Source organism: Plecotus auritus, assembly GCF_963455305.1.
Source record: "Plecotus auritus genome assembly, chromosome: 6".
In the NCBI taxonomy this organism is placed as follows: domain Eukaryota; kingdom Metazoa; phylum Chordata; class Mammalia; order Chiroptera; family Vespertilionidae; genus Plecotus; species Plecotus auritus.
The window spans coordinates 135,983,704-135,996,267 of record NC_137773.1 but is presented as its reverse complement, the minus strand read 5'-3'; the positions used below and the strand labels follow the sequence as shown (position 1 = coordinate 135,996,267).

Genomic DNA, 12,564 nt, shown 5'->3' with positions numbered 1-12,564 from the left:
CTATCTGGTCCCAGTGTATTGGATAGACTGAAGAGGAGAGATGGGGGGCAACTAAAGGCAATCAAACAAGGTTTATATTTTTTTCACAGAAAATATATATAGCATTTTAGTTATAGTTGAACAAACCTGAGATGCTGGTAAATGAACAAAACAAAAACAATAAAACCAAACTAAGTTTACCCTGAATGTTCATATTGTAGCTCACTAGATTCAGGAGCAGGTAACCCAAATAGAGTTTTTAAAAATTCATAATTCCATCTCCATCTCTTTTTTTAGGATACGCGCTTTAAGAATAAAAATATTTTCACTTTTAGTGATATATACAAGTTAACAAGAATTTTGTAACGTTTTACAGCTTTTGTCATCTGTAATTGAATGTTTATGTTGTAGGAATGCAGCGTTAAAGAGAGTCAGCAGAGACGTAAATTTTAAAAGGAACCCTGAGAGCTTTTGAAGCATTTAATAGAGCTGGCTCTTTTTTTTTTTTTTTTTTTTTATGATTTGAGAGAAGGTGGAGCGGGGCGGGGGGGGGGGGGGGGGGAGGGGGCGGTTGGGAGAGGGGGATAGAGAGAGAGAGAGAGACATTGATCGGTTGCCTCCATTATGTGCCCTGACCAGGGATCGAACCTGCAACCCAGGTATATGCCCTGACCAAGAATCAAACCCGCAACCTGTTGGTGTACAAGACAACACTCCAACCAAATGAGCACCCGACCAGAGCAGAGCTGGCTCTTTTAAATACCTAGTTTCATTTTCCAAAGTGGCTTTTCTTTTTCCTTGGCAAGATCCATCACTGGCCCTGACTTTATGTTTAATCAGTCACACTAAAAATAAAAATTTCCAAAGAAAACCAACGGGAAACGAGTGGGGTGCAGAATGGATACCAGTTTTCAAAGGCGCAGAGTGCCCTCAGGGCACTACGGACAGCAACTCCAAGGAGCTCCAACTTGCAGCACTCCAGGGGAAGGCTGTAGCCAAGGCAGCCTTCCTGGCAAATGCGTCCTTCAGACCCCTCCACCAGAACTCCAGCTCTATTTATTTTGGGCTTCCTAGAAAGATTGCATTTGAACAAAGAGTTCCATAGCTTTAAGTATGTTTGAAAGCCAAGGAGTCAGAACTGCACGTTCTTAAGTCAGAGATTGGTAATTTCAGAATAAGATTCCAAGTTCCACAGGAAAGTGGCCAAGGGGACAAAACAAACACCATCACTGAGGAGGAACATAAAGAGAGAGACCCAGGGAGGCAAGGAGCAGCAGCTTTACGGTAGCATGAGGGATTCTGGGTGGGCCAGTGGGCATCCAAATTGGAGAGGCCCACACAGCAGGGACAGGCACCTGGAGCTCAGCAGAAAGGTGTAGGAGAGCAGGAGAGCTCGTGAAGTCTAACTGTGGATGAATCCACCGAGAGATGTAAAGAGAGAAGCGAAGGCAGGTTTGAAAAGGTCGAGGACAGCAAAAAGAAAAGTGTCTGCCCCGAGACTGGACTGTGTGGCGTTACTGAGGGCCACCTCAGGAGGAGTCCCTGACTCTGGGATACTCTGTATCTAGGAGCAGAGAAGGCACAGACTGGACTGGCTGGGGGTGGTATTCTCCAGAGCGGAGGCCTCAGAAAGGCAAGAGGGCCAGAGCAAAGGGCACTGGCCAGGAAGCAAATGAAATTTTAGACAATGGGTCCAGGCCTGAAGGGGCTGAAACTCTGAGAGAAAAAAGAGGTCACAAGGAGGTCAAAGATGGGACAAGGAGAGTAGGGAAGCCCCTCCACGAGGCTGGTGAAAAATACAGCATCAGAACCTAAGATTTCACCGGTAGAGCTGCTCCAGAAAGAACTCATTTCAGCTAAAGTTAAAAGGAAGCCCAGCCCTAGTCAGTTTGGCTCAGTGGATAGAGCATCGGCCTGTGGACCAAAAGGTCCCAGGTTCGATTCTGATCAAGGGCACGTACATTGGTTACAGGCTCCTCCCCAGCCCGGAGCCCTTAGTTAGGGCCCCTGCAGGAGGCAACCAATCCATGTGTTTCTCTCACATCAATGTTTCTCTCTGTCTTTCCCTCTCTCTTCCACTCTTCCTAAAAATCAATGGAAAAATATGCTCAGGTGAGGATTAACAACAACAACCAAAAAAAAAAAATAGGAAGTCAAAATCAGGGTAAAGGTCAAGAGGGGGCGGGGTTGAGAGGGGAGCATGTCTTCAGAAACCTGTTGCGCCTTAAGTCACGGAGCCCTCCTCAAGCACTCATTGCAGAGGAGGGAGACCCACTCAAAAAAGGGAGGTCAGAGGAGCCAGCCTCTGTTTCCCTTGTCACAGCCACTGCTGGCAATGGGGGTCGGCAACAGAGTCATTTAAAGCTTCTCTCAGTTCACCCAGGACCCACTATGTGCCCTTAAGGAAAACCAGATGCAGTTAAGTTTAGGGGCAGATCTACGTTTATTTCCCAATTTGTATACAGCGTTACTTGTAAAGAAACAAAACAAAAATAAAAATATTAATTACAGTAAGAGATCAAGAGGTTCAGGTATCGTAAGTGACTATAACAATAAAACACCCAAAGTTTTTCAAATTTCTAGCTTTAGCTACTAGACACCTACTTCTGCCCATTTTGCTCAATAATAAAAATGAAAACTAACCAAAAGGAAACAATATTACTGGAAAGAACACTACCTATTAATTTATTTTCTTTAAAAAAAAAATGTCTCTTTTAACAATTTACTTAGAAACTCCAATTCATATTTTACAAATTAACCAACTGCCTCTGGTATATAAACTAGATTTTTCAAAATATTTAACTGTCAATTCAGGAGATAATGATATACAATAAGGACAGAATGGTGTAAAAAAGGTACTCAATAGTACCCTAAGGATAATATCTTGCCTAACATGCTTTCAGAACTCTGGGAAACTACTAATCACACTAATCACTCTGATTTCCTTAAGAACTAAGTAGAATTTATCACACACACAATCAGGCTTCATGATACTGTCACTTCTGCAAGGGTTTCAAGATAGTCAAAAGTACCCTTGTCAAGAAAGTAGTGGGGGTGGGGGGTGATCAAGAGGTGCTCTAAGGTGTCTGCCCTCCCCCTGGTAACATACAGTATGCAGGACACTCACCCCATGTTTACTTCGCTAATGTAGATATCTATACTAATAAAAAGGTAACATGCTAATTAGACCGGACATCTTCCAGACAAAGCCACAGTGGCAGGGGCCGAGGCAGAGGCGGTCAGGGGCGATCAGGCCAGCAGGGGGGGAGCAGTTAGGGGGCAATCAGGCTGGCAAGGGAAGGCAGTTAGGGGGCAATCAGGCCAGCAGGGAAGGGCAGTTAGGGGGTGATCAGGCAGGCAGGGGAGGGCAGTTAGGGGGTGGGATCGGGCCTAAACCGGCAGTCGGACATCCTCGGAGGGGTCCTGGATTGGAGAGGGTGCAGGCCAGGTTGAGGGACACTCCCCTCCCCCATGCACGAATTTCGTGTACCAGGCCTCTAGTTAGAAATAAAGGAAGAAAACAATAATAAAAGAAAAAACTTATACCTCTTTAGCTATTCTCATAGTGACTACTCAACTCATAATCCTTAATTTTGTCAACCTGCTTTCTCTCCACCTATGACTGGACATCTGTATTTCACAAATACAGTTAAAGTAATATAATAAATCTAAAATATAAAGCATTAATTATGTTATCATTATTATATAGGCTATTGAGCCTCTTTAAATACTCACTAGTTTTCCATTAATACAGAAATGAGAGTGAAATATGGCAAAACCTCTACTAACCAGACAGCTGGGGAATGAGTCATTGAATAATCTTGTCTCTCAGATAGCTGAAGGCTTATTTACAACTCTGAATACACAAACTTTTTTTGTGAACGGTTCTGGACAGAATGCTTTGATTCAGACTAACATAACACAGTAAGATGTAAGCTAAGACCACAAGGCTCTCTGTCCCTATCCAGATAAGATCCTGGGCCACTGGCAACCTTTGCTTTTACACTTTCCCTGTTTTCCACATGTCATATTCTGCTTCCATCTCTCTCTTTCATTCCAATAACTGTGTCGGAACCAACCTAAGGAAAAGAGTACCTGGTCCTCAGAACTTTGCTGGACACCTACAAAGCTCTCCCAAGGGAGGTGAAACAGTGCACATGGTTCTGTGATCTTTATTTTATCAACTATGGAAATCTTTTAAAAAATATATTTCCTCAAAAGGAAATTCTGACACACGTGCTGTAATATGGATGACCAGTGAGGACATTATGCTAAATGAAATAAGCCACTCACAAAAAGACAGATACCGTATGATTCCACTTATATGAGGTAGCCAGAGTAGTCAAATTCATAGAGCCAAAAAGTAGAACAGTGGTTGCCAAGGGCTGGGGGAAATGGGGAATGAGGAGTCATTATCAATGGGTACAAATTTCAGTTCGGGAAGATGAAAAAGTTCTGCAAATAAATAGTGGTGACCACTGCATAACATTGTGAATGTACTAATGCCACTGAATTATACAATTTATAATGGTAAATTTTGTGTTATGTATATTTTACCATAACTAAATTTTTTTTTAATTTTAAACAATGAAAATTTACTTCCTCATTATCTACTATGTTCTAGACAGGTGTAATATGTTAAATGTATCTGTGTTATCATCACCTAATCACTCCGATGTTATTTTATAATGGCATAAGTAAAAATGAGCCAACTGGCTTCTTATGATTCCAAATAAACACATACTATTTTTAACGTGGAAAGCTAATGTTTTATAGAAACTGATCCATCAGATAGAAAACTAGCAGAAACTGAGAGAGAAGAATCCTAGTCCAGGTAGCAAATTAATGTGAAAAGAAATGAAAAACCAGTGGCCTTACTATTCAGCATATATTACATAGCAGCCATCTCAAACACTTCTTATAAAAACTATTCAGGGTAAAAATATATATATAATTTGGAATTCAAATCAAAGTACTTGTTGATTAACAATTTATTTTTTCTTTTTTTAAAAAAAATACTGTTATTTAAATATAGTTGGTATATAATCTTATACTGGTTATATTAGTTTCAGGTGTACAATATAGTGATTCAACATTTTTGTACCTTACAATGTGATCACCCCACCAATTCTATTCATTATCTGTCACTGTGTAAACTTATCACAATATTGTTGACTACGCTTAACACTTTATTTGAATTTCATCAGGAAAAACTCTTGAGATGTTTTAGTAACTCCTAAATTTCTCAGCCCGTCTCATGTCGTCATTCCAAATACATGACTGTCCTGCACTTGCAAGTGACAACAAACCATCTTCCATCTCTCATCTGGGACTCTCCCCATATGTCATCTCAGACCAGAACCAACGTTCCCAGACCAAGACCAAGCAGCTACTCTCAACTGCCCTATCTGCCCCAAATTGGTCGTCATTAACCTTTCTCTAGATTAAGCAAAAGCTTCAAAAGGAACCTACATGCAGCACTGTATACTGTGTTAGAAATGCCACCTTACAGCCTCTCCCTGCACAGCAAAGGGCTTGGTTTTGAAGTTACTCAACTATCAAACCACAAAGTTCAAGAGGGACTTCATATCATTTAGCACAATATATAGACTACATTTTTTGTTTTTCAATTATGTCCTTGAGTGATCATCTAAAGATAAAGAGGTGAATAAGGTTACAAAAATCTTCTTAAATAAAAGAGACTAGGAAATAATTATATACACATCTTCAGGTGCCTCTGAGTTATAGGTAAAGGTTTACAATCAAACTTCTTAAGATTTCTGCACTGAAATCATCATTTTTCTATTAATAATTTGTCTTTGTTCTTATCCTCTCTCGCCCTCTTGTGAAGTTTAAAAATGAACTTGCAACAACCTGACCATATCCTTTCTATTTTATTTTATTTTTTTATATATTTTATTGATTTTCACAGAGAGGAAGGGAGAGGGATAGAGAGTTAGAAACATTGATGCGAGAGAAACATCGATCAGCTGCCTCCTGCACACCTCCTACTGGGGATGTGCCTGCAACCAAGTTACATGCCCTTGACCGGAACCGAACCTGGTACCCTTGAGTCCGCAGGCCCACGCTCTATCCACCGAGCCAAACCGATTAGGGCTCCTTTCTATTTTAAATCATTTTCCAATGAGGCTAGTACCACTTAAAAGCATAAAGTCAAATCAAAATCCCACTCCCCGAAGTCTAATGGTTCAAATCTCCCCCGTAACCAAAATCCCCAGAGACTTTCATCCAATTTAACAACTATGTATAATGAGAAATATATTTCTTCAGTTATAAAACATCACAATTAGCTAACAAATGCTGTTTACTGAAAGAAAAATTCCTGCCATAACGAAGAGATACATTTACTGATTAAATGTTCTTTTATTCTCTCTTATTTTGAAATATTGGCTAACTGCCAAATAATTCCAGAGAGCTTCAGGAAGTTATAAGAGAAAATTTCTAACATAAAAACATTTAGCATTCAAATTGCCTGTCTATATAACGGTCGTCTGCTTTTTTGAATTGTAATCATTTATTTAATGTGAACATAACATGAAGTCATCATTAAAAGGCCAATAAAACCCAGCCGGCGTGGCTCAGTGGTTGAGCATCAACCTGTGAGTCAGGAGGTCACAGTCAGGTTCCTGGTCAGAGCATGTGCCGGGTTGCAGGTTCGATCCCTCGTGGGTGGCGTGCAGGAGGCAGCCAATCGATGATTCTCTCTCATCATTGATGTTTCTCTCTCTCTCTGTCTCTCTCTCTCTCTCTCTCTCCCCCCCTCTCTCTTCCTCTCTGAAATCAATAAAAATATATATTTTTTAAAAGCCAATGAAGCTTAGACAGTTCACCTTTTCTACAGACTTTAGAGTCATCTGCTTCGACACCACCATCTACAGCTAAGCCCAGCCAAGTGAACACTGTGAAAGCAAAAGTACTCTACAGTAGCAAGAAGATTATGGATAGGCAAAGTGTATTTAAAGAGAAAAATCAGAGTTTACAAGGAAACAAATATCAAAAGAGAAATTATTTTTTAAGTGCTTGAAATTTTATTTTTCAATTAGAGTTTACATTCAATATTATTTTGCATTAATTTCAGGTGTACAGAATAATGGTTAAATGACCATATACTTTACAATGTGTTCCCCCCATATTTCCAGTACCCACCTGCTACCACACAGTTATTACAATATTATTGACTACTAGTGGCCCGGTGCACGAAATTCGTGCACATTAAAAGGGAATTAATTAGAGGAAATATTTTAATATTGCTATCTGCCCTTTCTCTATAATAGAAGTGTTAGAGATGAAAGAAAATTAGTAAAATGTATATGAAAATCTTCCTCCTGTGAGAGTCTGGGGCGCTCCATGGGACCCAGAGTCAAGTCCCCACCCACCTGCGCATGCCTGGAAATCACACGATACCCAGACCTGGCCGGCCCCAGCCCCATCAAGCCCTGCCAGGTGGGGGGTGCAGCCTCAGGTCCCCTGGCCTAGTGCCAAGCTGGGGACACAGCCTCAGGTCCCCGGCGCATGCTGGGTGGGGAGCGCAGCCTCAGGTCCCCCGGCCCAGGGCTAAGGGCGTGGCCTGAGGTCCCCTGGTCCGGCACCAGGGTGGGGGGGGCACACCTTGAGGTCCCCCGTCAAGCCCCACCAGGCAGGGGGGGGGCACAGCCTGAGGTACCCCATCAAGCCCTGCCAGGCGGGGGGGCACAGCCTCAGGTTCCCCAGCCTGGCACCGGGGCTGAGGACATCAGGTTCCCGGCCCCAGCCCAGCTCCATGCAGCCTCAGTTCCCTGCTGATCGCTTGTTATGGAAACCCTGCCTCCATTGTGGGCGCGGCCATCTTGTGCTACGGGAACCCCACATCTGCTGTGGGTGCAGCCATCTTGTGTTACGGGAACCCCGCCTCTGCTGTGGGCACAGCCATCATGTGACGGCATGATGGTTAATTTGCATATTACCTCTTTATTATATAGGATATTCCCTATGAAAAAATTTGCTTTTATATGTGTTTCTCATTGCACATCTTTTTAGTTGCAGTCTTAAAATATTAGTAAGTTTTCAATATCTAGCAATACAAAAGTTAAGAAATCTAAAAAGAGCCACACACACACACAAAGGTGGATCAATAACTCAATATCAAATACTCTCTTGGCTAAGGAAGATATGAATCTTGGGGTAGAGTGACCAAATCCAGCTTAGTCGTTAGCCAATTGGCTAGCTTAGTCCCAGGAAAAAACTTATTTCACAAAAGAGAATCTTTGACCTCTGTGGACTATGCCCCATACATCCCTCCCAGAGGCCTTCCACTGTTCCCAACTTTCCATTACATAGGTATCCTCACAGTGCAAAGCACACTTATAACCTCCTATCCTTTCAGCAGTAGAAACAAGGCACAAGAACATTTTAAAAGGCCTTTGGGGGAAGGATAAGCAAATCGTTGAAGTACTTGCTTCAGTGGAGAATATAGAACACCAAACTTCCTAGAAGCCTAATACAAAAAGGTATCTTCATCATGTTGAAATTAAAAAAAAAAAAAAAAATCACACCTGACATAATTTTAGTTACCTTTTGTTTTTATTTTTAAAGTGTTAATAATTTGATAAACCAGACAAATATCCTGCATATATAAATCAAATTAATTGCTGTCACTTAAAATGTTAAAAGCTTTATATCTACATTCTTTAATTCACTGAACTTTCAAAAAATCAATTTTCTCAGCAAATTCCTGGCTTTAAGGAACTGATTCATCTACTGACCCTTAAACTCTGACTTGCTAATAAAGTTCATAATTCAGACCTACTGTCTGCAAATATACCTATATTCCAAAAATGGGAAGTAATAGATTAATACTGAGCCTGTGACCACAGGACTCCCAAGAGCCACAGATCCAAACCTGGAAAGTATTGCTTCAAGCTAAAAAGTGACTTTCTAACTACAAAGTCTCCAAGGGCAGAATTTATAGTCATTTTAGATAGTAAAGACTATAAGAATTGTTATAAAAGCATTTTGTCATGGTGAAATGACCATAATTCCAGGTTTACCACCTGTTGTCCTTCAGCTTAATTATTACTATCACCCCCTTTCACTCTCAAAAGGGCCCTGTTTTGAAGCAAAACTCATCAGTGGTGATAGAAGTCAGTGGTGGTTGCCTTGGAGAGGCAGGAAGGGTTTACTGAATGGGGGGAAATGTCAAGGGAGCACTTTGGGAGGCTGAAAATGTTTACACCTTGATCTGAGTATGATTATCATATGGTTATCATATGTAAAAAGTCAGTGAACTGTACTTTATTTATTTATTTATTTATTTATTTATTTATTTATTTATTTAGAGGAAGGGAGGATAGAGAGAAATATCGATGGGATTGGCTGTCTCCTGCACGCCCCCTACTAGGGACAGAGCCCGAAGCCCCAGGAACGGAACCAGCGACCTCCTGTTTCATGGATCGATGATCAACCACTGAGCATCACCAGCCAGGCTGTACTCTTAACAATCTTATTATAAATTAGACCTCAATTTAAAAATTTAGATAATTTAAAAAACAGACTGAAATACATTTTTAAATGTCTTTGTTCAAACAATGACATAAAATCACCCTAGATATAGCTGTCCAGATGTTTTTCCAAATGTATTTTAATAAAGATGCATACTGTGTGTGAATACTTTTATGTAGAACCTTTCAAAATACAGACTGACTTTTTAATCTTGCATTTTAGCTGAGTTTTAGAACTGAAAGCACACAGAAATATAATCTATTCATCCTCTAATTTTGCAAATAAGGAAACCCGTATCTATAAAAGGTAAGAGACTACCCAAGATAAGGCAGCTAGTCAATGGCAACAATAGTAACAGAACTGTTTCCTGATTCGGGGCCACTCCCGTTTCCACCAGGCCGTTACTTTTCTGACACTGTAAACAAATCTGAACTGAATCTACCTGTCGCCTAGAGCAGTGGTCGGCAAACTCATTAGTCAACAGAGCGGCAAACCGCGGCTCGCGAGCCGCATGTGGCTCGCGAGCCGCAGTTTGCCAACCAATGGGGCCCTAGAGGATTTAATGTGTCTCTCAAAACGCGGGGCCAACAGGCCCCAAAGTACACACACACAGGCGCACTCAACTTCCTCCTCCCAAGACAGCTGGTAAATAAACAACTACATTTTCAGGCATTTTACTTTCGATGCAAAGTATGACACCTTTAACGTGCAGTTCAAGAAGACAATGCAGGGACTGACGAAGTCCACCTTATTTCCTTTCAAATCTCTTCGATGGTTACTTGGTTCTCAAACTTCATCGCTGGTAAGTAGGGCTCAAGAAAGATGGCTTGGGGCGGTTCATCAGCACTGCTGTACGTGACGACCCCAGGGAATTACCCCACTAAATAAAAACCCTGCCTGTGTCTGGCAGGAATGCCCTGCCCCACTCCCAGCACCTTACAAGACCTGTAGGTGACCTGTGCTTTACGCTTAGTTTTAGACCCCAGCGCACAGCTGACATCTTGCGAAAAACTTAACCTACATCCTTTCCGCGGGGATTTATTTCTCAGAAGGCGTTTCTGTTCCCCACAGAGCAGGCCTAGCTTCTCGGGGCACTGATCGCCTCTCCACAGCCTCCTTTTCAGTCTCCAAAACGAGACTTCAAGAACAGAAATCGAAACGGTCACGGACTCCCGAGTGGCCGGCCGGGGCCCGGGCCCCTGCGAGCACACAGCCCGCGGCGCGCGACCCGGGGAGGCCCGGCTCATCCACCTCGCCGGCCCGAAGCAACCGGTTGCGGCGGCCTCTGTAGACGCTCCGCCAGCGCGTCGAGGCCACCTCGCCCTCCGAAGTTCGGACCAGCGCGTCCCCGGCCTCCGCTGCGGGTTCGCGCCCGGGCCTCGGAGCGAGCCCGGGGGGCGGGTCCGCGGGGGCTCGGCGGGCGGGAGAGCTGGACCCGCGGGGAGGGGCGCGCGCCAGGAACTTGGGCGCCCGCCGGTGCCGCCGCTCAGCCACTTTCCTTTCACATCCCGGGGGCTGCCGCGCGCCTAACTGCCCGCGCGGAGCTGCCATCCGCCGCCGCCGCTCCCCGCCTCTCCCTGCCGCGGCGAGGCGCCCAGGCGCGCTCCTGCAGCCCGGCCGGCCGGCGCGCGGGGCAGCGGGGGCGCGCGAGGCCGCGCGCGGGCGCCGCGCTCCCCCCCGACCGCCCCCGCCCCCAACGTGCTGCCGCCGCCCGTTGGCGCCCCGGCCCGCGCGCCCGCCGGCCTCTGCCTGCCGGCGGTTTCGCTAGCAAAGTTGCGCCGCCGCGTCGAGGGGGCGCCGCGCGGTTCCCCGCCCAGCGCCGCCGCTGCCCCCCCTTCAGGCCGCCGCGCGGGAAGGCCCAGCCGGTAGCCCCGCTTTTTTACCTGCCGGGAGTTTTCGCGCGCGCGCTCCTCGATCGCTCTCTTTTACCCCTCTCGCGCTCGTCTTCTTTCTTTCTTTCCTTCTTTTCGTTCCCCAGCACGGGCGCTTTTTCCGCTCACACCGCCCGCGCTCGCCCGCTCGCGCCCTCCTTCCTGCTGGGCTCGGCGGAGCGGGGCGGCCGGCAGCTCTCCCCGCCCCCCTCCACCGCGCTCCGGCGGAGGCGGCGGCGGCGGCGGCGCTCCGCGCTCCGACTCATTCCAATATGGCACGGGTGCAGGGCGCATGCGCCCGCGCCCCCCCCCCCCCCTCACCCGCGCTCCTCCCGGCAGTCCGCGCCCCTCGCGCCGCGCGCGTGGCGCCCCCCAATCCATCGTTCCCGAACCCGCCCGCGAGTGGTTTCGCCCAGCTGGGGCCGCGCGGGATGCGAGACGTCCGCGGACTAGGGTGCTGGGGGTCCAGCGCCGCCAGCCAACCCCGCCCCTCGTGTCACCAGCCCACAACTTGCCACGGACACCCCCGAGGCCGTGGCGCAGGGCTCGCAGCTGCGCCTCCGGGACCCGACAGCGCTGCGGCCCTACGAGGACGGGCCCCGACGGGGAGACGCGCCCTTAGGGAACCAGCGCCCACCCTTGTCCCTGCTCCAACCCCCGAGGGAAGGGTCCCCCGCGCCTCACCTCGATTGTGGACGGAGCCCAGAAAACCCACTGACGTTCCCGAGTCAGTCCTGGCGTCTGGGCCGGGGCGAAGCTCACGGCTGTCGTCCGCACGTGACCGCCTCCGGCAAGATGGCATTAGCAAGGGAACGGACGGAGCGGCGGCCCGATCCCAGATGAGCGCGTGTGGCCGCTGGAGAGGGCTGCGTCCGCCCGCTTGGCCCCCGTCTGGGTTCTGGCGCGTCCTTTGAGACCTGAAAGGGCATTCAAGTGCCCCTGTCTGCTAAGTCAGACTCGGGCCCTTGGCGCACCCGCTGTCTCCGGGCTTCCGCAGAAGGCACTCTGTAAATCCGAGTTTTCCGGCCGTTCGGGGCCTCAGCGAGGGGGCACGAGACGGCTGCCGAATTCAGGCAGGAGAGCCGAGGACCCCGGGTCGAGACAGAAGCTCCAAAGTGGCTGCAAACCGGCCCCGAAACCGGAGGTGCCCACGGATGGTTGTTCCCCAGCTTGCCCCTTACCCAGCGAGAGCAGGTGCCCGTCGGACATCCCCATC

At 46.6% G+C, this 12,564-nt stretch overlaps 1 protein-coding gene across 4 annotated transcripts in view; it reads right to left on the bottom strand.

The window, feature by feature from the left end:
* SFMBT1 (Scm like with four mbt domains 1) overlaps positions 1-12,134 on the bottom strand; it is a 112,501-nt gene extending 100,367 nt beyond the window's left edge. The window contains exon 1 of one of the 4 annotated variants that reach the window (XM_080672188.1): positions 12,033-12,134. The gene's annotated coding sequence lies outside the window, so the exon portion shown is untranslated. Of the gene's footprint in view, positions 1-11,360; positions 11,613-12,032 lie in introns of those variants that run through there. The other 3 variants (XM_080672186.1, XM_080672187.1, XM_080672185.1) reach the window with 3 other exon arrangements.
* Positions 12,135-12,564: the final 430 nt, after the last annotated feature.